The sequence below is a fragment of the Botryllus schlosseri genome, chromosome 10, assembly GCF_051294905.1.
Source record: "Botryllus schlosseri isolate E-star chromosome 10, Bs_hap1, whole genome shotgun sequence".
Classification (NCBI taxonomy): domain Eukaryota; kingdom Metazoa; phylum Chordata; class Ascidiacea; order Stolidobranchia; family Styelidae; genus Botryllus; species Botryllus schlosseri.
Window position 1 is genome coordinate 1,876,586 of NC_137245.1, and position 25,555 is coordinate 1,902,140.

Consider the following 25,555-nt stretch of genomic DNA (forward strand, 5'->3'; position numbering starts at 1 on the left):
AAAGTGTACCTGACCTATAATTTAGATAATTAACACATCATTGGAAAGAGCGTTCAAATTACTTTATTTAAAATCGATTTCTAGATTCCAGATCGTCCTGCTTCATTCTCTCGGTGAACGTCGTAGCGATAGGACGTGCCTTCAGCGCGATCATTACGTTTGCGAATTAGTCCGGAGAAAGCCTTTGTAATTAGTTCTAGGGGCATTCGTCTCGCCTTACAGCGATACTGTTTGTCCATTGCTATAGTTGTAGCCAGACGTTCTAAGATGAGCGGATCTGGCGGGCATAAGCGCCCAGCTAGTGAGGAAGCCGAAGGTCCTGCAACAAAAGGTAGGAGTAGCGGATCTGTTATCCTCTGCCCGGATGACACCTCGGTAGTTATTTCAGGAATCGCTAAACCTCTGCGACGGTACAATCCGATTACTATCAATCGCAGTTTAGTGCGAGTCATAGGAGGTTCGTACAAGGGGATTAAGGTCCTTCCCTCGGGAAACCTTTGTGTAGTTTGTTCTAACTCAAATCAGGTGACGAAACTCTTGGCGTGCACCGATCTTGGTGAGGGGAAAATTAAAATTGAAATCAAGGCAGAGCCAGTGGCGGCTCGTGACAATATCGGGTGGTGGGGCAAGGGCTGCAAGCGACTTTTTATCAAGATGACGTCACAATGACGTTTTCCAACGTAAACAAGTAACTTAATGATGTTACGGTAACATGAATTTCCCGACAACAGTGATTTTAACGTATGTGCCACGAGAGGTCTGCCGGTGAGCTGTGACTTGAAGTGTGGTAACTGCGTAAACGGCGTACGGAACAAAGATTCAACGCGGTTCATGTTCGCACTAGACCTGACTAATTATCTGCAGAAATGGAAATGACTATAACTCGAGAGATTGCGTAAGCCTAATTGGAAAGGTCAACGAGTTCGGACACATACCCAATTGTTATCTCATACATTGGGCCTGTCATATTGAATCCAAAACAGCATTCTGAAGAACCAAGAATAGCAGTCTCGGAAACTCGGTCTCGGTACAGCATAGGAGATTTTGGCCTTGAAACTGGAGACTGTAACACGACACATATGGTTTTATTACTGTCTATAGGTCTGCTGCGAAATCGCCTTTGGAAAATATATTACCGAATATATACGTGGGTGAAAGCCGTACACTGTTACATGACATCATCGAGAAGTAGCCTCATGGCCAGGCCGTGTTATTTTTGGCATTTCAGGAGCCAGATGCCAAAACTGCCAAAAATAAAAAATTGAAAATGCCAAAAATAAGCAATTTTGGCATATGCCAAAAATAACACGGCCTGCCAAATAGTGTATTTCGTTCATGGTGTTGTGTTAACAGGACCGCGTTACAACCGAGAAGAGCGTTTTTGAAAGGCAGGTTTCTTAATCTGGGTCAAGCCCACCCATTAGGGGTGAAAGCATGGTGTCCTAAATGGTGTGGGCACAGCGAGATTGAACGGCTGACTGCATTTGGCTTTACGTCATACTTTCCATTTGTCCAAAGGCAATTATAAGACCACTTTTTACCGGCTTGTCGAGCGCTAAATTTGATAAAACGGGTATCAATGAGAAGCTGCCGCAGTACTGCTTATTAAAATATAAATTATATTCTGCTAATAGAACTGGAACCCCCAAAATCAACCACGATTTTTGCATTGTGATCGAGTTGAACATTGTGAGGCAACAAACTGTCTGGCTATTTCTGAGCTGCATAGTCTCGTTTTGCCAGACAGTCTTGTTGCGTCAATGTTCTTAAACAAGCTAACCTTCCCAGGACTTTTCCATGCGAGTTGGTACTATTAAAGCCACCTGAAGTGACAAAAGTCCTCCGTATCGGTAGACTGAAGGAGAAATGATAGTCGGGCTACTAAATAGAATGTGTTGAGAGACAACACAGGACACTCCTGGAAAAGGATCGGGAAGAAAATCCTTTCCGCGATGAGATCGATTGCACTGGCGAAGTGATCTCTTTTCATGATGCATGGAAGCCGGCTCGGCCCTCCAAAGATTTTGAAGCTCTGAGAACCATTTGTGGATGACTGCCAACATTATTTCCCTCAACGGCTACTGTTGAAGCCGATATTTCACAGATTCGCTAGGCGAGAAATGAATTTAGGAGAAACTTAGCTGACCTGAGTTTGGAAGCACTGTTACAGTGCAAACGATTTAAGTCTATTCAACAGCTGTAACAATCAGCTGTTGAGCGTGTTTGTTAGGCTTTTCTTTCTTTTTTTGCTTATTGGCACCGATTCCGATGGATACTGCACATTTTGTGGTTTCGTTTGATATTATTAACCTATGAAATCGTTAGGTTTTTTTCTTCTTCTTATTGTTTGTTGGCGCTGATTATACGTGGATGCTGCACATTTTGTGGTGTCTTTTGACAAACTAGCCCAAATAAAGCGTTTTTGTGACTAATTCGAGGCTGAAACTATCTATTTAGAGGACGATGCCCAAACTGCCAAAAATAAAAATCGAAAAATGCCAAAAATAAGTTATTTTTGGCAGTTTTGGCATATGCCAAAAATAACACGGCCTGCTCATGGCCCTTTTCGGTATGGTACACTGTCAAAATAATGCAAACAGACCGAATTTTGCGTAAAATTTACTGAGGAATAGGCTGATCAAGTGATCAGCTGTTAGCCGACATCGAAAACAAAATAGCTATCGCGCTTGACAGGGGGTTGTAAGCAAATGGCTTGAAGGCCCCAATTTCACGGTGAAATTGACATTGGAGAATATAATATCAAAGTAAATATTTGAATGCAAATGAGAATGATATCATCATCTCGTCACCTATCTCAGTATGGAACACAGTTAACGTTACCACAGATACACCGGCTTTTGCGTGAAATCCGCAATGCGTTGTAGGCTAAAGTGTCAGATCTGAGCACATCTCTACCATATTCGACCTTGATAACGAAATTACTGCCCTAATCATTGAGTGTCAACCTTGAGACTTGGCACAGCGTTCGATACTAAAATCAAAACACACCGTGCAAAATCTCATGACAGATCTAGGTAAGGAGCATCGTTAAAATCAATAGAGACCAATACCGGCTTTGCGTAAAATCTGTTAGCGATAAATGACGAGTCAGCTCTCACTCGACTTAGGAAACGAAATTACCGCTAACATAGTTCAGTGACAAACTTAAAACTTGGTACAGCGTTCGATACTAACATTAAGACTTACCGTGCCAAATGTCATAACCGATCTCAGTATTGAACATCGTCAAAATCAATGGATACCAATACCGGCTTTCGAGTAAAATCTGTTTGCGATACATGACGGATCAGCACACACTCAACTTCGGAAACGGATTTACTACCCTAAACTTTAAGTAGAAACCCTGAAACTTGGGGCAATGTTAAATACCACCATCACGACATGACATACCAAGTTTCAAGAGTTTTCATGGTGTGAAACACCATCAAAATCGACCTATAATAGCAAAGGTCGACTAAACGCATATGACGGTAACCGAGTTCAGATATAGATACGATTGTTACATCACACCTTAGGTGCACAGACCTATTGAGCCACGGTTGCTCGGTAATTTTATGAATAGGAGAGAGTAAATCACCGTTTCTTTATTGTGCGCGGCTTTGAGAGAATAGACAGTCAAAGCTTGTTATGAGCGCAACCGGGGCAAGCCCCGGCTAGGTATTCGCAAAGCGAAAACACAGAAGAGGATTCGATTTTCGCAGAGACTTCGCTATATATGGGCATTTACAAGCGAAAGGACAAGAAGAATACGATTTTCGCTGTGATTTCGGTATATATAGATTGTTGTGCGTCTATAAATGGTAAAGAATTGTTATTGAACAGAATTTTAGGTGGGGCAATGCCCCAGTTGCCCTATAGGACGAGCCGCCACTGGGCAGAGCTATATCGTAGTAAACCATTGGAAAGTCGGGGCGTCATATCGGATGTTCCTATCGATCTATCCGACCAGGAAATACTTGAAGCTCTTGAAAACTCTCGTGTCACGTTCGTGCGTCGCTTTCCGTATCGTGGTGTTAAAGGCCTAACGAAGAGTACCTCTGTTCTCTTATGTTTTGCGTCTCCCACTCTACCAACTGTGGTTCAAATAGGTTTTCTTCGATTCCGGACCAGTTTCTATAATCCGCCACCCACTCGGTGTTTCAATTGTAACCGTTTCGGGCACAAAGCTAAGTATTGCAGGAGCGCACAGAGATGTACGAAATGTGGAAACAGACATACATACGATAGGGTTGCCATACGTCCGGAATTTCCCGGACATGTCCGGAATTTCACTGAAAAATCTGCGTCCGGGAGGAATTTCTAAAATATGCCTAAATGTCCGGAATTTTGAAGGCTTCAAGCAGGCTCAATTTTTTTTCGTAAATCAACATAAACAGTATTATTTTCAAGCAGATTTACGCTATTCCAAATTTTTCTTCGCGCTGCGCGCGAGTTAATGTAACGTATGATTTTATTGGTATGAGCACCTGGCACTATACTCCCGCCGAAAATGCAATCAAAATAAATGTAAATAACCATCACTTACTGAAATAAATCTGTTTGTAACCGCAACGCAATTATAAGATATAACGGTATATTCCTAGAGTTGTTTAAGGTCGATTGGATGCATCGGTCACAGACAGAGGGGTTCCAAATCTTGCGGTCGTTCGCCTTTATCTGATGTTGGACGTAATCGGCTTCCTAGGCCGTTAGCTAAGTTTGGGCAAGCTGAATTTTTTAGTAATCCGCTTATCAAGTCTTGAGCTTTGTCACGGAACATTTTCAAATGGGAAATGAGGTCGCGACCATAAAAGGCTGGAAATCACCGGATGTGCAACCTGTTGGTGCATTTTACAATGGCATAATATACGGAAGAATCAATGTTATTGAGAGAATTCATGCATAAAATTTAACAGCCAAATGCATATAGTAAGTGCCCAACAAGTAACATCGAATACCCTATGGTGGCCCCAAGATCAGTGCTTTTTTGGATGGAAGGGGGGGGGATGTAAAAATGTTCTTTCGGACCTGATTAAAACACTAGAACAGATAACCGCACCAACCGCAGGGCTCTCAAACACAATCCTGACAGGCCAGACACGGCCCGCCAGATGATATCATCCGGCCCGTATAGGAATCTATTGTAGACCCTAGCAAGTATAGCAATCACCAGATCTCACATTACAGATGGCCCAATGCTCCACTCCATGCCTGTATAGTGTATACATTCGATGGTCAATGGTTTGCTATTGTGACGTCATATTGACGGACAATGTGGCACACCTCATTTTAAAATCCGCTAGTGGGCGCTAAAGAGTGTCCGGAATTTGCTTCACAAAAATATGGTAACCCTAACATACGACAATTGTAATAGTGAACTACAATGTGTCAATTGTGGCTTAGCCCACTCCGCGGGATATGCGGGATGCTCCCGGTTTAAGAAAGAGGCGCGAATTCAATCTATTATGGCTAATGATAAGTTAAATTATTGGGACGCGCGTAAATTGGAAGAACAAAACACCGCCCCTAAAGAAGCGGTAGTTGCTGAGACACGATCAGAAAGCTCTGTACGTCTGAACACAGAGGCGCATACATCTACAGAACGAGCGTCGAAGCCCGTTGCGGAATCGAACGCCGTCCCCATGCACTGTAAAAAATAAAAACCTTGATTTACCGCGAAATGTTTGGAAGCACGGTAGCCAGACATTTCGCGGTAATCTAACATTACCGTTAGTCAATGTAAACTTAACTTACACTCGTCCGGTAATCTCACTTTACACGCCAGACTGTAATGTTACAGTCACCTCCGGTATATCTAATCTACATGTTCTCCTGTTGATTTGCGATCGATACTGTCATTTTACCGCCTACCTACCTACATGCTATGCTGTCCCTGTAAATCAGGATTACATACCAGCTTGTAAATTCACGTACATCCATACCTATCGCAAAGCAACCCACCCGATGCAAAAATATCGCAACATTTTCTTCACATCCCCAAAACGACATTGGAACAAACTGTATATTCATTCATGATATCACGATGAAGTGGTTATCGATGGAAAGATATTGCTGCTGGAGGTCTAATTCTTCTTTAGGAGACATGCAGTAACACGAGTGGTCTCAAGAAAACGTGAATTAATTCCACCACCGGCCAAACTTCCAATTGTTTCTTTTTCTCGTTCTCATTCCTTCTGTGTAAGTAGTATCTTGCAGTTCCACTAAAAAGAATTCATGCGTAAGTCGCTATATAAAGCAAAGTTCCTAACCTGGATAGTGGACATGACATTATAAAGACTAAGACAAATAGGCTAACAAAAATATAACATGTTTTGAAGTACCGGTACTGGCACATTGTGTGATGACGGCTCCGCCTTTTACACGACATAGCAGAGATTCATGACTTTATCTCTGTATTGAAGCAAAAGGTTCCCAATTTAAGGTGGCATGTGTGGCAAACAAATCCAGCACTGGATGAAAACATATCTATGCTATGGCCCGAAAATGACATTACCAAGCCAACAGTTTCAACTCCTCCGCAGCGGAGTATGTGGTCACTATATAAGTCGACAAATATCCCAAAATAGAACAGAGAATGCGGCGAATGAAATATATCAATCATGAAATCTAAGTCATCGAGGGCTGGTGTGCAGAGTCAGATATTCACGGTAACAAATACTATGTAGTACTATATTACCTTTTAAGATGCGTATTCCATTCAGCATTCCTAGGAATCTTCAACGATCGTGTCCACTTTCTTCAAGCACAACAAGCTTCGCTCCACCCATTGCTCAAATCTCACTAATGGAATGGCCACTGGTCAGACGACACTCGAACGATTTCGAAATAAATGGTATTCATCCGCTGACACATGACACCAATAATATTTACTGGCCACGTTATAATGTTTGATCTGGGTCGTTTTTTCCAAACAGAAACATTTATCATTGCATATAGTCCCTTTTTTCATCTAATTTCGTATAAATTGATATATATTCCATGTGTTGTTCACTACTTACTGTACTTTCCTAACCAGACGCTGCTTGTGATGTCACAGTTGTGCGTTGGTTGTTTACTACGAATCTCAGAAAAAGCAGTCACCTAATGTAACCTATTACAGGTCGCCTTGTCCGCCATTAACAAATGGTCAGCTGAGCATGCGGTGCTGATATTTCTAGTTTCCCCGAGCAATATTATACATCCTGAACTAATTTTCTAACTTATCAGCCTTATCCGTGACAACGAATGTAGCCAGCGAGACTGGCCGTACAGCCATTGCCTTATAATATAATATGGCTACGGTGTACCACATTAGCTACGATTGTCAGTTATTTCTTGTACCCTACTAAGCTTAAATTGATACTAGGGCCAACAATTACGGTATGACAGACCACAGTCTCGCAAACGAGGTTCAATCAGGTCAAATCACCTCTAGAATGATATATCAGTAACATTCAGTTCTGCGTATACATTGGCTGCAGCGATTTTGAAGCTAATCAATTTTACCAATAGCCCGGTAAAGTGCAGTAACGAGTAACTGTCAGTAATTTTGCGAAGAAATTCTGGTAACTTACTTTACAGCTATATTAAGGTAATATTACATATCAAAATGTAAAATGACAAGCTACGCACAGTAATTGGCTGCGACCGGTAATTCGTGGTAAAATTTACAGAGATTTCCCATTAAATCTACCAGATTTTTTACAGTGTGCATAGTATATCACAGAGCTCTGCATGCCTTGCCCAAACAAATGGTAACATAACGATCCCAACCGAATCCTTCTTCACCTTCATTGCAGAAGTGATCAAAAATACCCTGCTTTCATTTGCGGAGAATAAGACAGTTGATATCGAATCGATCATCGTGAAGTCCGCGGGAGAAAACCTCGGTATATCCGTACCGATTCCCAGAAAAAATAACGAAGTAGCAATGGACTTATCTGCCAACAGAGCAACTACACCAAATAGGCCTACCATAGTTTCGAATGTAGAACCGGTCATCTCCATCCCTGACGTGCGACGGTTTGAGCCACATGGCTCCACCTTGGCAACACCATCTATTGCCTCTATTACCAACCCGAGCGCCATGGCAACTCACAATAGTTCATCTATTCCTGACTCCAATGTATCGAGTAACGGAACACAATGCCGATAAGAATCATGCAATGGAACTGTAGAGGGATATACCGGAAAATCCACGAATTGAAATATTACTTGAAAAATCTTGACAAAATGCCCGACATCATTGCCCTGCAGGAAACGCACCTGATCGATAAGTACACGCCCAGAATTGCGAATTACAAACTTATAAGAAAAGATCGCGACCAGACGGAGGTGGTGTCTGTATCTTTGCCAGACAAGACCTGTCTTTCTTCGAAGTCCCCGTAGACAACATTTATCCTATAGAGGCCCAGATTATCAAATTGCACGATTTGAAAATAATGAACGTGTACATCCCACCGAATCGAGCAATTTCACACGCTCTCTTCGAGCGATGCTTTGCGCAGTGCAACTCGAGAACGATCCTTTTGGGTGACTTCAATTCTCACCATCCAATATGGAGCAGTGGCGCCATCAATACGAATGGTCGTCATCTTCATTCAATAATAGACGATAATGACTTTGTTGTTATCAATACAACAACGCCAACTCTTATTGATATTTCCGTACCGAGTGCCACACGGACTTCACTTTTAGACCTATGCATTGCATCCAGAGATATCGCCCCGAAGATTGTGACCTCGGTGACGGACGAACTGTTGGGGAGCGACCATTTTGTTGTTATGAACGACTTGCAGTTATCCAGTCAAGGGGATGATTTCCATTACCGATCTTGGTCCTTCAAGAAAGCCAACTGGAACGTCTTTCAAAAGCTATGTTCGCAATACTTTAAAAATCTAGACGAGATTACTATAGAAAAGATCAGCAACTCGATCATCAAAGCCGCGACCGAAAGCATACCCCTCACAAAACCTATCCAAGGAAAGAGTTCTGTCCCATGGTGGAACGAGAGTTGCTCCAAGGCGGTTCGCCGGAAACGGGCGGCCTTCTGCAAATTGAAGCGATCCTTCAGAATGGAGGCGAGCAGACGCTAGAAGGATCATACTTTCAGCCAAAAAGTCCTACTGGGATAACTTCTGTAGTTCTCTTGATCACAATTCTAAGTTGTGCCAAGTGTGGCGTGTCGTGCGATCGATTAACGGTTGCAGCAGATCCTGGAACCAGATCCGTGTACTCAATCATCTTGACAACCATCTGACTGACAGCAAGGACAAGGCCAATGCTCTCGCAAATAGTTTTGCTGAAATCAGCAGCAACAATAATTTAGATTGTCAATTCCTACATCGGCGAACTTTAATGGAAACCAATCTTTCGTTGCCCCCTGTTGAAAATAATACCCAAACACTCGGAGTGAACGCGCCATTCAATATGGTAGAAATGAAACGTGCAATAAATAACCGCAAAAGCACTTCTCCGGGAGCGGACAGAATCTGCTATCAGATGCTGCAGCACCTGGACGAGGAAAGTCAGTTGGTCATGTTAACAGCCATCAATAACATTTGGGCAGTTGGCTCTTGTCCCGAATCGTGGCAGCATTCAATTGTTGTGCCCATACTTAAGCAAGGTAAAGATGAAACCAAGACATCCTCGTATCGTCCTATCTCACTCACCAGCAACATGTGTAAAACAATGGAGCGGATGGTTGCAAATCGTTTAGAATGGTGGCTCACTGAAAACAATTTGTTGAACCACCATCAGAGTGGGTTTCGTCGACATAGGTCCACAAACGACTGTATTCTCGCGTTACATGACCATGTATGTAAAGCCATTTGGACCAAGCGGTATGCCATAGCAGTTTTCCTAGATATAGAAAAGGCATACGACATGGTATGGAGAAACGGAGTCATTCTCAAGCTTCAACGTCTCGGTCTTGGAGGTAATATTCTCCATTGGTTACACTCTTTCATGGCACATAGGACGTTCCAAGTTCGCATTGGCAACACATTATCGGACGTGCATGAACTTGCGAATGGAATCGTGCAGGGAAGTGTTATTAGTCCTCTGCTTTTCTCAATAATGATGAACGACCTTCCTGACAAAATTACAACGAACATCAATTTGTTTGCCGACGATGTCTGCATATGGGATTCTAATTTGGTCATAAACAATGTACAGAAAGATATTCAGGATTCTCTCGATACAATCAGGAAATGGTCCGACAATCAGGAAATGGTCCGAGCAATGGGGTTTCAAAATCAATATATCCAAATCTGCAGCCATAGTTTTTACGAGGCGCCGCAAAGTCCCCACGATTCGTCTTAGTCTGGGCAATTCTATTTTGCCAGTCGTAAAGGAATTCAAGTACCTGGTAATCCAATTCGATTATCGATTGAACTATCGGAGTCACGCTCGCGCAGTGACTGAGAGATGTAGTAAACGGATGAACCTGTTACGTCTTCTATCAGGGACATCTTGGGGCGCCTCGAAATCGAGCTTATTGACGCTATACAGATCTACCATACGATCAATAATCGACTATGGTTCCGAAGCATACCTACTCTCCCCAAAATACGTCATTGATAAAATACAGAAAATTCAGAATAAAGCGCTTCGCATTTGTTGCGGAGGTATGAGGAGTACGCCAATACACGCATTGCAACATTCGAGTGGGGAGCCTCCCATATGGTTGCGACACTTGCAACTCTGCCTTAACTTTCGTGTCAGGATAATGGCAAATGTGAATCACCCCCACAAAGACTTGATAACTGGCTCATGGCACGAAATTTTTCCCGGCAACGACTCATTCCGAACCTTCAACATGTTAACAGGACCGGACATGTTTGAAGCGCCAATCGTCCAAAATTACGAACAACCTCCGTTGCCAACATGGTCACAGCCCAAGATCGGCGTAGACTTACGCCTAGCTACGTTAATATCCAGAGATATCCATCCCACTTTTGCAAAACAAATCACCGAAGAATACATACACGAGCATTATGCGGGGAGCACCAGGATTTACACCGATGGCTCGAAAAGCGCATCGGGCTGTGGTTCATGTTTCTTCGTTGAGAACAGAGACGACTGTTACAGCTACACCCTCGACGGTCACTTATCCGTCCTCTCGACAGAATTGAACGTCATTCGGAATAGTTTAGAATGGGTCAAACGCAATGGTACGCCTGAAAGTCGTGTGGCTATTTTGTCGGACAGCCAGAGTAGTCTGGTGGCGATTCGAAATTGCTCTCCGGACAACGAACTCATCGCCGATATCCTCCTCCTAGTATCGGATTTACATGCACTAGGGATCGAAATTGTTTTGGCCTGGATCCCTGGCCATAAAGGCAGGGGTGGGCAACATACGGCCCGCGAAGGGATTTTGTCCGGCCCGCGGACAGTTTTCCGTCTTATATGATAATGTGGCCCGCGGCTACAGTCTGCCGAGATACCCCGCTACTTGCTTACTATGTCACATTTTAGTCACCGTATGTTATTTGTATGCGCAGCGTGCGAGTGGAGCTTGCGCGTAAGTTCGTCGAAGCGGGAAGAATTGCATTATCGGCATTTACGATGTACTCAACCCTAATATCGTTTTAGGTAATCATGTTGTTTGTAGACTACAATGGTCATTTACACCAGACCGTAACCACTGACTTGTAGCACGGCACACTTGTAGGCTTTTGTAAGATACCGCTTAGGGGTCGCCAACTCAAAACGGGCCGCGGGCCACTTTTCAAATTTCGCAGATGCCGCAGTCCGCATGAATTTAATATCGAGATAAAATGAATACAACGACGCTATCTCATCACCTACTCAGCCGTAATGAATTGTTATATTGGTTAATTTGGGGTACCGGGCTTATTGAACGCCTTCAAATATTTATTAGGGATTGCACCGTGAGTTGATTGATCACAGCATAGCGTTCTTTTTGGTGTGTACACAAGCAAATCTCACGGCTCAGTGAAATTGGTCTACGTCACACTTTCCCTTTGGTCAAAGGCAATTTGACGGTAATTTTTGACCGGCTTGTCGAGCATTAAAATTGATTAAACGGGTTTCAATCGAAAGCTACCGCGGTACTGATTGCGAAAATATAAATTCGAATCTGCTCGTGGCCCTGGAACCCCCCAAAATCAGCTTCGAATGTTGCATTGTAACGGAGTTTGGTATTGTGACGCAACCATGCCGTCTGGGAGCAGGTGAGGAGCAGAGTAAACTTCAAGCGTATTGGCCATTATTGCGCAACCGATTGTGCATTCACTTCACTCTCGTGCGCGCTTGTTCCTGAGCTGCTCAGACGGCATGGCTGCGTGGGGGTTCCAGAATCTCGAGCAGAAGAGAATTTATATTTTCACAACCAGCACCGCGGTAGCTTTCGATTGATACCCGTTTTATCAAATTTAATGCTCGACAAGTCGGTCAAAAACTACCGTCAAATTGCCTTTGACCAAATGGAAAGTGTGACGTAGACCAATTTCATTGAGCCGTGAGATTTGCTGTGTCCACACCATATAGGACACTATGATCAGAGAGAAGCAGACATGGCGGCGCCTGTATGACAATACTCTTCTCAAATCCACATTATATCCTCGTCATTATCGGCGAGAAATGGCTTTGAAGTGACATTGCTGTCGTTAAAATACATTCATTAAATACGATTTATTCCTTGTATATGTGGAATTGTGGATAAATGGGCGATAAATCGATAATGTATCGATTCAGCAATCCGGCCCGCCAAGTACTAAACTTTCCTATATCCGGCCCGCCGACTGGAGAAGTTGCCCGCCCCTGCCATAAAGGTATCCGCGGCAACGAAAAAGCCGACGAAATCGCACGAAGAGCAGCACTGATGCCACTCGTGCGAGATCCAAACCTTCGGCAAAAAATTACTATGAAGGAGATGAAATCCCTCATTGCCGATATATGTCGGAAAAAGTGGATCGGCCACATAAATGCCCATGACGACGACTCGCAATATAGGAAAATTATTGGAGATATCAGGGACATTAACCCAATTATCGATTTGTCACGCAGGGAATCTGGAATCCCAATTAGACTGCAGACTGGTCACTCTAGGCCAGAGGTCTCAAACTCAAATGTGCTCGCGGGCCATTTCCTAGTTTTTGATGACGCCGCGGGCCGCAGCATCAATAATCGGGATATTCAATGCATAGGTTCCAACTAGGCCTTATTTGACGGGTCCTTGCAGACATGCACTCCACAGACATCGTGAAAATGTGATTTACTAATGCATTATTCACGCTTGACACGAAATAAAATCACATTTTCCAATATTTGAATAATTTTTTGTGCCGGGCATATTTTTTCTAACTAATAAGCTATAGATATAATATGAGACGATGCATCATGACATTGTAAAACTGTCGGGTTATATTAGTGCAGCTAGTGGACCTTTGACGTGCCACAATTTCATGTATATATTTTAAAATATACTGAAGATTGATCTGATATCAGAGCATTTGAGCGGTGTAGCCTAATCCTGGTTTTGATAAAGTCGTGATAAATGTAGGCTATTGTTATTGTCATTGCCAAAGTCAAATTAAATCAGCGTTAGATTTTGCCTTCGATTATTATTGGAACATATCAATAACAACTTGAATATAATAATTATTGAGGCACAGTAATAGCATTTGTTCTTAGCCTTTTTAGCGATTGTACCCCTTGTGCTTCCAATGAGATTTCTCGTAGCGCCTGTCCATTTTCAACACAATTTCGGATGGCACCTATATATTAAAATCAGAAAGCCCATTCAGACAAGACTATTTCCCAGTTGAATAAATTGGCCAAGAAAATATTCCACAGCATATAGGCCTCATTCCACAATGCATCTCGGACACCCTGATGTGGTGCTTCGTACCCCGATGGGGTCTACGGACCCTGGTCAAGAACCCCTGGAATAGAAATGTCCGAACGGCGAATAATTCATTGGTGTTACAGCTGTAGAGCGTAGTGCTACCTACCCTACTCGCCTACGACAATAACATGGACAAGAGAACAAACAACACCCAGCATGTAACCAACTATACGTCACGGGCGTCATAGAATTCCAATGGTTGCCATACTGACCTGATTAGATAGTTATATACCCTAAGCAGCGCAAGCTACGGACCTTTTGATATATTACTATCCTCGATGACAGTTTCATAGATTGTTGCGCCCGTAGGATTAACAAGTTACCGTTTCGATTCCCAAGTCCTTGTCTGATTTTAACGTTTGATCCGACTCAACTCGAGGTCATTTTTATTTAATCCCTCAGTCTATCCAAAACCGAGTAATTTTACGAGAAGGTCGCACCAACCAAATCACAATTTGAAGTCACGAATCATCAACGGGTCATGTTCTATCGTCATGACCTAGAAATGTGACGAAATAGCTGATCTTCTACCTCATGGTAGCTTCTAAAAGTGATGTGATAGTGAAGTTTGTTGAGATCCCACTGATTTTTATAATAGTTTCAGATTGAACTTTAAGCTATTATATCAAATAAAATATATGGCACTTGAATGTATTGTTGAATACTTGAAATTCCAAAATGCCGTCGCGGGCCGCACAAAATGCTCTCGCGGGCCGCGTGTTTGAGACCTCTGCTCTAGGCTGAACGGTCATCTACACAGAATTAAATGTCATCAAAATGGCCTTTGTGATGCATGCGGGATCAAAGAAACCGTCGAGCATTTCCTCCTCCATTGCCCTAAATATGACCGTGCCAGGATCAATCTAATTCAGACTGCTGACCAAAACAGAGTACCCCTAACGCCCGAGTCCCTACTCACAGACGCACATACTATATGGCCGGTCATCGAATTCACGATTTCAAGTGGCAGAGATATATAAAGAATTGTAATTCCTTCAGATAGTACGGGAGTATTTATTGCCAGATATCGTCCTGGGGCAAAAAGCCGAGTAGCTAAGCCCCACTACCCCCCTCATACCTACCTACCTAGATCGTCCTGCTTAATTACGAACACGAGGACCAAAGCTACGTTATATTGCGCTGTCGGGCATTGTTGGCCGCCATTTCAATGTATGGCAAATTCCACATTTAAGGCCGGATTCAAGAGTGTACCTCACCTACAATTCAGATAATTAACTCTTCATCGGAAAGAGCGTTCAAATTACTTTATTTAAAATCCATTTCTAGATTTCAGATCGTCCTGCTTAATTACGAACACGAGGACCAAAGCTACGTTTTATTGCGCTGTCGGGCATTGTTGGCCGCCATTTCAATGTATGGCGAATTCCACATTCAAGGGCGGATTCAAGAGTGTACCTCACCTACAATTCAGATAATCATCATAATCATCGGAAAGAGCGTTCAAATTACTTTATGTAAAATCCATTTCTAAATTCCAGATCGTCCTGCTTAGTATCTCAGTGAGCCAAGCCACGACGAGGATTATTTTTCTGGAATAATTCCCGTCGATAAAAAGCAAGAGTTGGCAGTCTCCATTTTATACTCGATATCGCAATCTTGAGAAAGAGTGCATGGATGTCAGCAACAGCAATTGATTCCGACCTGGAAAGTCAATGCGACGATAACGTTTATTACTCTCCGTCATTTTACACCAAGTTCGTTGAAGTAATCGCTAGTCGACTCGGCGTAACCTCGCGTCTTCTGCTAGGAGACTTATCAAGGCACAGTCGTCCTGAAATTCCTCCAAATCATTATATGAAATATGCAAATGGTGGAAACAACTGAAGAAATATGCTGGGCGCTCAACCTGCGACGGTACAAGAACGCAAGGTTCAATTGAGCAATTTTTCCGGCAGTTGAAGCGAAACTATCGAAAGAACAAGCGTGCATCAAATGTACCAAAGTTCGTGTGGCACTACGAAGATGCAACGAGAGTGACTGGCAAATCGTTTGCTGATGATTTAGTGAAAGTCAAGTACGGCTCGCGACCCGTACCGAACCGGAAACTCCAAATATATCATCAAGAATAACAACCGGTAAATAAAAAGCCAAAATTTCTAGAGTCGAAATTCAAGAAACGACTCCAAATAGAAGGATATTACGGAACTCCCACGGCCGCCGAAAAAAATCAGGGATCGTAACTCAAAATCATCAACACCGTAGGGAAAATTCGCAGAAAAGTTATGGAAGTCGATACAAGAACACGCCTTATCGACTGTCGGTACGAAATTGACTGACACTGCGATCAAATCGAAATTCGAAGTCGCTGTGACGTATGCTGATATAGTGTCTGTTTGCCCCAACCCATCGGAGAAAATCATTCAAAATATCAATGAAATCATGACAACTGACACCAAACCAGGATGGTCAACATACGGTATTGTCAATGCTTTTGTAATCCAGTGTGCGCTCAACGGAAATTCTCAGTTAAATCAAAGACATTTTGGGTATCTGACAACGGACATGACTCATTTCATACTTTGTGGAAATAAACCTCGAGCAGTTCCAGACATTATCCTTGATCACAATCGGCTCTTACGCGAGGTCGTACTTTTACCAATTCTTATTCGTCGGAATTTCAATCATTTTTCTCTTCTCTGTTTTCAAGAAAAGAATAAAATAATCACATTTTACGATTCTGCTGGTTGTCGTGATACGGAGGAGCAACACGAGATTTTATCGTCAATTACAGAATAATGAGAATACCTATCTGGTATTTCTAGAATAGATCTGAACAGCATGATGAAGGAATTTTTCGGCGACTTCCTTCAAACCGACTCTTCTTGTGGTGTTTTTGCATGTATGGCAGCGTGGAGCATATGTTTGCAAGACAAGCACCGTACACATTTGCAAACTGACTTCCGTCATAAAATCATTTGGGAGCTACGTCAAGACTGCCTGACATCATCCCACGTTGTGCGAAATGCTGAGGTTGAATGTGGCATTCTTACCCAGATACCTGGACTCGAAAATCTAGGAAATACATGCTGGTCCAATTCTGTTATGCTAGGAAATACATGCTGGTCCAATTCTGTTATGCAAGCATACTCTCATGTCATACGGCAGAGATTGGGGCCACTGGGTGAGAGTAGGCAAATTCACGGGGAAATCGCAAATATACTTATCCCCTTGACAAACTTGAAGGCGGTTGCACGTGACGTATTAATGAATACTGTTAGAATTGCATGTGAGAGAACTAAACTGGAGTTTGGTAAGCAGCACAATTGTCTTGAGTTCTATTCACTATCTTCCTTGCCACAAGTATTGGAAGATATTCGTTGGAAGCACGAATTGAAATACGAGCGGATCATCCACTGCAACGACTGTCAAACGAATGGATCAACAGTACACCGAGAAAAAATCTTCAACGTGAATTGCGGAGTTGCATCGATAGCAGAAGCATTTCAGATTTCACAACTCAAATGTGAAAAATGTGATTCCGCGACAAATACTAATGTCATGCTCACTGAAATTCCGAATCCAGTGCGCCTCAACCGTGCGAATTCTATGGGTAAAAAGATGGAAAATACTGTCTTTGTCAACCGGAACCTCGACATTCAGGGACCTGATCAAGATTGGATCGGATATTCGCTCAAGGCTGTGGTTGCACACATCGGATCGGATGGAGACGGACACAATATCGCATATTCAATTCATTCGAAATGCACGGTACGGCTATGCAACGACGAACTTGTAGAATTTGTGGATTCGAACGCAGCTTTCAATGCCATGTCAAGGAATGGATACCTCTTTATTTATCTCAGAAAGATGAAGCGAAGATTACCGCTGCAAAAATTCTCCAAGCAAGAATATTTCATGAAAAGTCTGCCATTGAAAATGATGGATATCAATGAAGGAACTAAAGCAATCGGTGACACAATATTTCAGGACATTGTAAATATTTGTCATCTTACATTACACGAGTCGCAAAAGGACGTCCGTAGTCAGCGACATTCCCTTTTTCTCGAAAACAAATACGCTGAATTGCAGAAAATGATCGTACCTGTTGGACAAAATGACAGCGAAGAAATCAAAGTCATATTCCAATATATCAAAAACAAGACCCGCGTCTTACATGCGAGATGGATCAGACATTTGAACACAGGAACAGAATACGTCGCATACAACATATTTTCGCGAATAATTTTCAACAAGGCTGTGGTGCATGAGGACATTGAGCTCATGAAGAAATTAGCACCAACGCACAGCAGCGACAAGTATTTCAAGTTGGTTGTGTTGCAAGAAGTGGCTTTGATGTTTCTGTCCATTACTGAGAAGAGAACATACGAAGAAGTTTTGGAGAATCTGAATGTACCATATAAATGGCGAAAAAAAGCAATTACAAGTTACGTTTCTACGGCTTTCGCATCGTATTTTGAATATACTTTTTTGTTGAAGAACTATCGAATTTCATTTCATTGGTAGTTTTGTTTTGTTCGTTTACTTTTGTTCTGAAATCGCACAAGACTTTTAAATAGCATGAAGACCGACATTATGCAGAGATTTGTGTCACTAAATATTGTACTGAAGTCAGAGGTATAAACGCATCTCTTTAGTTTGTGGTGAGCAATATGCCGTCGTTAAGGCATATAAGTTGAGTCAGCATTATGAGAAAACTGCTAGTGAGATACAGACATCGGGTGAGGATTGCAGAGAGCGCGAATTTCGGATGACTTACTAGCAAAACCAGGATTATTTTACCAAACTGCACAAACCTCGGAATGCAGCGACCAAAACCAAGAATAATGACCCTGGATATAGACCTAGTATTTTTGTAAATTAACCTCGAAATCGCAAATTCGCAACTAAAGCATCCCAACAAAACTATCACGTGGGTCGGACATATCGCAGTATCGAACGTTCCGACCAAGCCACATGCGAAAGCCACGAAATCCCACCTTTTTTCTCAAACATATCCATTGAAAAATACCAACGACCCTATTCAGTAGTGTTTAGCTCATGGCCCAAATTGCGGGGACCATCTCCATATGCACCTTATCGGACCAGTCCCAATTTGAATTGAATAAGAAACTCTGTCTAAAACCCCAACATCTATGACTCAATATAGGTGGCCTCAAAACTCAAATACCGTGGTAACCCACCTATAAATTTTCAATAATGTCCTATACGCGGGGAAAGTATCCAAAATGCACCCTATCTGACCGGCCCCAATTTCCACACAACTGAAATCGAGTGAAAAACTGCCCGAAAACCCCGAAATCGTTTGGCTCCCACAGCTATAACTCTACACGGGTGGCCCTAAGTACCGTAGTCACCCATCTATAAATTTTCATTAATATCCTATGTGGAGAAAGTGTCCAAAATGCACCCTATCTAACTGGCCCCATTTTCCACACTACTGAAATTCAGGAAGAAACACTTCCCGAAAACCCCGAAATCGTTTCGCTCCCACAGCTATGACCCTATACAGGTGGCCCCCACTACCGTAGTCACCCACCTAGAAATTTTCACCTATAGCCTATCCTATATGTGGAAAATGTCAAAAATGCACCCTATACGACTGGTCCCAATTTCCACACAACTAAAATTCAGGAAGAAACACTTCCCGAAAACCCCGAAATCGTTTCGCTCCCACAGCTATGACCCTATACAGATGGCCCCCACTACCGTAGTCACCCACCTAGAAATTTTCACCAATATCCTATGTGGGGAAAGTGTCCAAAATGCACCCTATCTAACTGGCCCCCTTTTCCACGCAACTGAAATTCAGGAAGAAACACTTCCTGAAAACCTCGAAATCGTTTCGCTCCCACAGCTATGACCCTATACAGATGGCCCCCACTACCGTACTCACCCACCTATAAATTTTCCCCAATATCCTATGTGGGGAAAGTGTCCAAAATGCACCCTATCTGACTGGCCCCAATTTCCACGCAACAGAAATCGAGTGAAAAACTCCTCCGAGAAACCCCGGGACACCTTGAGACCATGCATATCTAACTCGAGATTACAGTTGATTAACCCCCATAGCCTTGGCATCGTTTGTGAGTAATCGACTTTGTGAGTAATCGACAGAATACCGCGGCGGTGTCATCATTTTTACTTCACTTTCGAAGCGATGAGCGGAAAATCTTTGGTCCCAAGGTGTGTCCACGACTCTTCATTTGCGATGGGGGCTTCGTGATCATGAAACCAATCTTGTCCAATTATATGGATGAGACTCTGCAATCTTACATCAACCGATGCCATCGCGTTGTTACTTGATTAGCAACAGAAAGCGACCTGAAAAAGCCATTCCTTCATTTATGTGCGAGTCATCTCATGAAAAACTTCAAATCGTTGTGCTCGAAAAATAAGAAGAGTTTCGGGACTTGATGTACATTTTCGGTTTGCTGGTGGCACACCAGCTCGTAATTTTATTGCATACAACCAACCAAACAATGGCAGAAAACTCGATGCGTTTCTTTCTTGACAGCATATATCATGATGAGGAATTTAGATTTCATTCTAGCAACATTGCTGAAGATTTGGTCGGGCGATGTTGGAGGTAGAATCTGCTGGGTCGTCAGGTGAAAATCTTTTTCATATGCCTGAGATGTTCAATTCCTTCAAAGATAATTTTTTCACCGAAATTGCCGTTGATTACGAGTCTTCTCACCGGTGATTTGAGTAGATATGGAAACTCGAGCTCGTATGGGAAATATGGAAAGTTTTACAAATCGCTGAAAGGTCGCAAATATCAAAACTTGACTCGCAACTGTAGGACTGCTGGTATAATGGAAAATTCGAATCAGGAGCTGAAGCGTTGTCGTTTGCAAGGACGCCGATTTTCTGGACTAGACGAGTTCGCATGTAATCGTCTATGATGATTTGCATAAGTCCTTGATTCGTGAGTACCATGACAATCTTCAATCATTTCCACCCGTCAAAAGCAGAAGGCGCGCCAGTGTTCCACCTGAAGATGTTGAGGTTTGGAAAAAAATCACAGAAATGAGAATCCTAATAAAAATATTGGGAAATATTTCCAGCCACCCCGGAAACCTCTGCGCGGTGTGACAAGCTGTAAGAGTAAAGCACTTGTCGGTAATGGTGATCTGGACAATCACGAGACTGGTGATCTCGACGATCACGGCCGAGAAAGGCTGGTGACGACTCATCCCAATATTCCAGCTCAACAACAGCATAACCACGGAGATACGAAAAACACCCTCACTGACATTGGAGTCACTTCAGACAAAACCAGGAACCTCCTCCCATTCAAATTCACAGGTATATATAGACATTCCCCTCCAGCACTCATAGTACGCAGTAAGTTAGCGATTTCGAAATGATACAATCTCCCATTTCAGACATTGCTTCGCTGTGGACCTCGAGGATGGAAAAAAACCGGATCGAAGCTGTTGTGAACCACGCGCCACTCTTCAAGTCTGATCTAATGACTCTCAAAGGTCCTGGCTTAATGATGCGGTATGTTTTAGCGTCGTGTATGATATAGCAATTTATAACTGCATGGTTTGTCTACTACAGAGGTCTCAAACTCAAATGTGCTTGCAGGCCAATTTTCCAGTTTTAGACGACGCCGCGGGCCGCAGCATCAATAAGGGCATTCTATGTCTTTCCAAGTAGGCCTTATTTGACGGGATGAAATTGTCCTATTCAAAAGCAGCCGACCTAACATACTGACATTCCGTACACATTGCAAAAATGTGATTTACTTTTGTAGCAATTTGGACCTGGCACGAAAAAAATTATCACACTTATAACTATTTAAATAGAATTGCCGTTGTACTTGGTAGATAATATAGTTATAAGATATCGACACCGTGCAAGCGTACAAATGCATGATGTCATCATAAAAGCTATCTCGTTATAATTTTGTAGCTACTATGACTATTTTGAATTTAACAGATTGATAATAGATATTGATCTGATATCACAGCATTTAGGGTTGGGCAGTGTAGCCCAATCCAGGATTCGGGAATACTCCTGATAATTCGGCTATTAATCTCATCATGATTGTCCTTATGGTCAAATAATACCTTGGAATATTGGGGCATATAAATAATAATATAAATATATTGTAAATAATTTATTGTAAATAAAATATAAGTATATTGTAAATATAAACGCCAAACATCGTTACATCGATTGAGCGTACCACTGCGGTACTCAGTACTCAGATGTAACTAACATGTTGCCAATAGTTCGCGTCCAAGTCACAACTTACAAATTTCAGTCACAAGTCATCCAAGGGTCTGGTTTTATCATCATGAATTGGAAATGTGACGAAATAGTTAATCTTCTACTGCATGGTAGCGTTTGCAATTGATGTGACGGTGAAGTTTGATGAATAGTTTCAGGCTTTCGGAGCAATTTGAGAAAAAAATTCAACTTTTAAAACCTTGAAAGGTATATATCTGGCACTTATATATGGTCAAGGTATATATCTGGCACTTATATATGGTCAAACACTTGAAAATCTAAAATGTCGTCGCGGCCCGCGTGTTTGAGACCTCTGCTATAAAACGTTTTTAGATATAAGAGCTTATAATTCACCCAAAAACTACTCTAAAAATCCTTGAAATCTCAACAAACTTCACGATCACATCAATTTTAAAAACTACCATGCGGTAGGAGATCAGGTATTACGTCACATTTCCAGTTAATGATGATAAAACATGACCCGTTGATAATTGAGATTTGGTTTGGTCCGACCTCTCGTAAAACTGCTCGATTTCGGATTGACTGGGTAATTAAATAAAAATGACTCGAGTTAAGTCGGGTCAGAGCAGGACTGGCGACTCGGAACGGTGACTTCGTAATCCTACGGACAAAACAATCTATGAAACTGTCATGGGGGAATAGTAATATATCAAAATGTCGTAGCTTGCGTTGCGTATATAGCTTTTTGATCAGGTCAGTATGGCAAACATTGGCATTCCGTGACCCCCGTGACGCATAGTTGGTTATATGTTGGGTGTTGTTCTCTTTATCCATGTTATTATCGGTGGCGAGTAAGGTAGTAGTACGCTCTACAGCTGTAACACCAATGAATTCTTCGCCGATTGGACATTTATATTCCAGGGATCCTCAATCAGGGCTCGTAGACCCATCGGGGTACGAAGCAGCCAAGCGGGGTGTACGAGAGAGATTGTGGAATTAGGCCTATGTGGAATATTTCTTGGCCCATTCGTTCAACTGGAAAATATTCTTCACGGCTCGTGCGATTTTATGTTAATGGGCTTTATTCTGATTTTAATATAGACCATCAGAAATTGTGTTGAAAATGGACGGGTTACGATAAATCTCATTGGAAGCACAAGGGGTGCGATCGCTAAAAAGGTTACGAAGCAATGCTATTACTATGGCTCAATAATGGTTATATTCAAGTTTATTGATATATTTCAATAATAATCGAAGGCAAAATCTGACGCTGATTTAGTTTGACTTTTGCAATGACAGTAACAATAGCCCATACTTATCACGTCTATATCAAAACCAGGTTTAGCCTATACACTATACAGCTTATATGCTCTCATATCAAAGCAATCATGAGTAGATTTTAAAATATTCTACATGAAATTGTGGCACGCCAAAGGTCCACGGACAGTTTTACGATGTCATGATGCATCGTCTCGCATGATGTCTTTAATAAAAAAAATAGGCCCGTCACAAAAACAATTTTATTCAAGTATTTGAAATTGGGCATTTTTTCCGTGTCAAAAAGCGTGAATAAGACAATGGTAAATTACGTTTCCACGATGTTTGTGGAATGCCTGTCGGACAAGGTTCCGTCAAATAAGGCATACTTGGAAAAATATTGAATATCCCTATTATTGATGCTGCGGCCCGCGGCGTCATCAAAAACTAGGAAATGGACCCGCCAGCACATTTGAGTTTGAGACCTCTGTTTTATAGCACTTGAAATTCCCAAATGCCGCCGCGGGCCGCGTGTTTGACACCTCTGATTTGTGTTGCTCACTCCCAAATTGACGCCATCTGTTTAAACCAGCTTTCAGTTTCTGTCACTGCAGAAAGGACAGGAAAACCAAGGTTACGGTATCGAAGACAATTTCAACGAGGGAGGCCACGACGAGGAATATTTTTCAGACTAGATTCGTGTTTTTAGCCTATAGAAATTGTTCATTGATATATGCAACTATCAGGCTACGCAAACGCAATTATACGCAGCGACACTTGAGAGTAACGGGTGTAAAATATTACGAAAAATGAAACTTCAAATATAAAATTGACTTACTGTAGATCAGGGGTCGCCAACTCAAAACGGGTCGCGGGCCACTTTTCAAATTTCGTAGAGGCTGCGGGCCGCATGAATTCGATATCGATGAAAAATAGGCAACAACGTTTTAAAACTCTACGTCAGTACACCGGTGAGCTCCCTAACATAGACGATGGACATATTGACCACAGAAGAAATAATATTTTATTAAAGGAATACAAATACAACAAAAAATCATTATCATCAATATTATTTTATTTTGAACTGTGAGCTGTGCACGATACCTGGAAACGATTTTCAGCGACTGAGGAATCGATATTGGGACCAGCGAGATGCGTGACTAGCTGAAAGACCATATCGACGTAAAACTTGATCTTGTGGGGTAGCCCTAAGCCAGTGTTTCTCAAAGTTTTTTAGACGCGTCCCCTTTTATGATACTGAAAAATCGTCATATCACGAAATGCAACCAGAATGCTAGCAATCCCAACGGCTAGTTTGGTGGCATGGAAGGTTATGACTGTTGATGAGAGAGTTTGGAAATACCAAATTTGGACTACACACAGAGCATTAACTATGAATTAAATGTTATTCGCGCGGAGCGCGAAAAAACTTTCAGTTGAGCGCATCCCCGCCACCCCATCAGATGCTTTCGAGCTCCGAGGGTCGTGAGCTCCCCAGTTTGGGAACCACTGCCTTAAGCCGTTTTCTAAGCGTCTCGGTCTTGGCAGTGTTTGGGCCATTGCAAGTCAAGACAATATGCCCAATGACCATTCATCAGCTGATTCTCCCTCGATGGAATGTTGTAGCCATCGTCTAAGCCGTTTTAGCTAGTGACGAATAGTGATATTGGGCACAAGAGAATAGCTAATTTTTAAACAACAACAACAATATGTTGACACTGTAGTCAATTTCAGCATTTCAAATTGGATTTCTTAGCTTTCTTCCGAAATCTCAAATCAGGTCGCGGGCCGCAGAATAAGACTTGGCGGGCCGCATGCGGCCCGCGTGTTGGTGACCCCTGCTGTAGATAGTAATTGTACAGGCAAACTTAGTCCGACATACCACCGACGCCGCTGTCACGTTTTCCGCACACCTGTGCCTCTCGCAGGTTACGGTGCGCATACAACGCATGCAAACCACATACCCCCTGATCTCGAGATCAAAAGCTAACAAAATGAAAAAAATCACTAAACTATACAACAAACTAGAATATAATAGTATCCCATATCAAAGTCTGCCAAACAACCTGGTCGTGCCCTTCTGCGAGATGGACTTAGTTCTACTTCTGGCATCAATTCTTCGCCCAATGGTTCACCTTCCGAAGCCATTGTCGATTCACTGGCATTTTCGTCATCAGTTGGAAATAAGTCAATCAGATGTAGCATTCTGCTCTGGCTTCGTTCCTGATCTGGACCGTAACC

At 42.4% G+C, this 25,555-nt stretch overlaps 2 long non-coding RNA genes across 2 annotated transcripts in view; one reads left to right on the plus strand and one right to left on the minus strand.

The window, feature by feature from the left end:
• Positions 1–25,555, plus strand: part of LOC145447841 (uncharacterized) — a 92,131-nt gene that overhangs the window by 41,994 nt on the left and 24,582 nt on the right. The gene's annotated exons all lie outside the window — the stretch shown is intronic.
• On the minus strand, positions 6,005–7,714 carry LOC145448990 (uncharacterized). Its single transcript, XR_013918093.1, has 2 exons — positions 6,698–7,714; positions 6,005–6,221 (listed from the first exon to the last, which is right to left on the minus strand). It is a non-coding gene; the product is annotated as an uncharacterized LOC145448990 (long non-coding RNA).